At 34.0% G+C, this 3,325-nt stretch overlaps 1 pseudogene; it reads right to left on the reverse strand.

The window, feature by feature from the left end:
• Window positions 1–393: 393 nt before the first annotated feature.
• LOC136068106 (G-type lectin S-receptor-like serine/threonine-protein kinase B120) lies at window positions 394–2,295 on the reverse strand (annotated as a pseudogene).
• Between the last annotated feature and the right edge of the window lie 1,030 nt (window positions 2,296–3,325).

The following is a 3,325-nucleotide window of genomic DNA, read 5'->3' on the forward strand; positions in this document are numbered from 1 at the left end:
GCGTAACCTCGTTGGAGTAAGAAGCTTGGAGGGCTTAGGTACTTGGGTAGATTAGGCTTGGAGGGTCTTCTGCTGTTCATGTATCCCAACTACATTCTTTAGTGGATTATTTGACCGCTTGGAGGGCGGCGGAGAGGTTTTACGCCGAGGACTTCGGTTTCCTCTTCGATAACACATCGTGTGTTGTCCGTGTGTTTGCATCTTCTTTCCCTTTACATTTGCCTTATATTTACTGCTGTGGATGTGTTTATATTTGGCTTAGATTGTTCTATCAATTATGTTATAAGCTTGTTATCATATTCGCACATAAATTGTTTGATATAAAGCTTGAATTAGTATTTGTGTTATTTGGGGTCTAAACGTTTAAAGGTGTTGTATACCCTTTTTGAACTTTCAGTTTCTTCTACCACTCACAATTTCAAGCATTAAGACCTCAAAGCTATAGATATCAAATTTTATAGAGAATAAACCCTCCATAGCATATTCAGAAGACATGTAACTGCTACACCAAAACACAAGACAAACATTTTCATATGAAAAAGAATGATGAGCTTATAAGAGTAGAAATGTTTAGCATTATTAGTTATATATATATGTGTGTGTGTTTGTGTAGTTAACTTACTATGTCCCAACAATTTGATTAATATTTGTTTCTAGTTCATTTTGTTTGAAAATTCTTACCATGCCAAAATAAAAAATCTTCGGGTTCATACTTTCATGAAGGAGTATGTTACTAGTTTTTAAATCTCTATAAATTATTTTCAATCTTGAATATTTATGGAGATAGATCATTCCTTGAGCAATTCCTTCCATTATGTTGAAATGTTTCCTCCAATCTAGTAGCTTGCTTCTATTTGAATCTAGCAAATATAAAAGTTATATATTGATCTACTTTGTATAAAGTAATGCTAACAAATATACTAAAGAAGATAAATGAAGCTTGAAGGTAAACAATTGAATGTTTTCCATACCAAATAGTAAGTAGTCCAATCTTTTGTTGGGCATGTATTCATAAATTAACATCCTTTCTTCTCCAAAAATGCATCAACCTTGAAGCTTAACAAGATTCACGTGTTGGAGCTTAGATATGATTATCAATTCATTTTTGAACTCAATTATTCCTTGCCTTGAATTTTTTGATAATTTTTTTACAGCTATTTTTTGTCTAGATAGAAGTGTTCCCCGTTGTAATGATCAAATAAGGTTTAGCCTCAGTTAGTCATAAGTTAATTTAAACATATATCTTTTAAATTTTTTAGTGTTTACCCTGTAAACAGGTCCAAAGCCCCCTTTTCCAAGCTGTCTTTCCACTGAGAAGTTATTTGTGGCTACTATGATGAATTCATAGCTAAATGTACTTACTTTAGGCCTCTTCTTTCTATCACTTGGAACCTAATTCTCATCAGTTACACTATCTGAAATAGCTAAATTATGCAATTCTTTTTCTTCCTCTGTTTCTTTATTTCCTGTATTAATTTACTAAAAATCATAATTTTTATTTAACAAATAAAAAAAAAAACCCACAAATAATCAAGAAAGTACAAAAATTAATCAAATGTGTTCAATACATACCTTGAAGTACGTCTTTTCTCCTTAGTAGATAACACACTATAATAGAAAAAGTTAGAAACATAGCAACTGCGATTAAAATGCCAATCCATATCCACTTTTTAGTTCCTGCATGTTGTCATAAGAAGCCCATGCTAGTAATCATTTGAGAAATCCTCACTCTCTGTGTGCTTTTGAAGAAAATTACATATTAATTGCATATCGAAATTCTTCCAGTCAGAGAATTAATTATATTCATGTTTTAAATAGAATTGTCAAGTTTGAGTAAGAAACGCTTATAATTGACTTGTTTGAGAAAGTTTGGGAAATTTGTGTATTGCTCATTGGATAAAAAACTAGTAAACATACCGCTCTGAGAAGGCTTTGTCGATATAGCATAAAAATGATATGAACTTGTCGATTTGCCTGGATAGTAGCTCGAAATATTTGTCCAAAAGTTGCACCCTGTTGCATTTTCGTACAGAAAATAAAAAGCCACACAGCTACAGTTGCTCCAGCAAGAAGCTTTACGGTCACTAAAGGAAAATTTTGGATTTGGAATGTAATACATATCTGGATTCTTCCATGAAAAGCTACTTTTAAGTTCAACTGTGTCACCATAATGCCTACACTCTGGCTGTATGATTTCAACCTTTGACATCCTCCATCGTTGTTATTGCCGTAACAATTATCTGCTCGGGCAATGGTCTGTTCACCTGCGTCGCTACTATCCAATAATTGCCCCATAAACGTTAAACCCCACGTCCCTTGCTGACTTTGATTTTTATAGTTGAAACAGAAGGATTGTTCATCCTCGTTTGAAACGACGTTGAAATCATACCTTGATGTTATATCTGGAGAAACATTCTCAAATTGGTTGACTCTCAAGACCCCACTTTTCCAAATATACGCTCCTCCTCGCTGAATGATCAATTGGCGTCCCTTTGGTTCCCATTTAAGACTGAAACCCCCTGGAACTCCGAAGATGTCGCCCAGCTAACCATTATGAGAGTGACCATGTTTGACCAGTTTTTTGGTTCACTCCTAATTTCATACCTGGCAAAAGCCTTTGTCGGGGATGATCGGAAGTTTGCCATATCACCCGTCTTTGTAGATCTATTGGAGTACACTTCTTGGAAGATGAAATTTCCGGAATCCGATAAAGTAGCCAGTGTTATTGGTAGGTTGGAGCAGAAGAGAATTTTTTTTTTAAATAACAATAAATATTAAAAAATTTAGTTAGTTGTCACGTTGCAAAAGAATTTTGAAAACTAGCATCTCGAGTGTCTAAAACTCGAGTTCCAAGATAAAAATCAAGTTTTTGAGGCCTGAACCGTAAAAAAAATCCAAGTGAAAATCGAGTTTTAAAAACTCGAGTTCAAAAAACGCCGCTATAGGGCTTAAAAACGTCACTATAGGGCTTAAAAATGGAGTTATAAAAAAATTTAGCAGAAAAACGCCACTATAGGGCTTTAAAACGTCAGTATAGGGCATAAAAACGCCACTATAGGGCTGCCTGAATCTAGTATTGAACATTTATGAAAAAATTTTGCAGAAAAACGCCACTATAGGGTTTTAAAACGCCACTATAAAACTTAAAAACGCCACTATAGGGGCGATAAAACTAAAAATTTTTTTGCATGGAACTCGAGTTTTAGAAACTCGAGATTTATGTAAATGGATCTCGATTTTCTAAAACTCGAGATGTCTACTTTCCCTTATAGTTTCAAGCAATGCCTAACTAACTATATACAAATGATTTTCAACGTTATTATGC

Source organism: Quercus suber, unplaced genomic scaffold (genome assembly GCF_002906115.3).
Source record: "Quercus suber isolate HL8 unplaced genomic scaffold, Cork oak 2.0 scaffold_99, whole genome shotgun sequence".
In the NCBI taxonomy this organism is placed as follows: Eukaryota; Viridiplantae; Streptophyta; class Magnoliopsida; order Fagales; family Fagaceae; genus Quercus; species Quercus suber.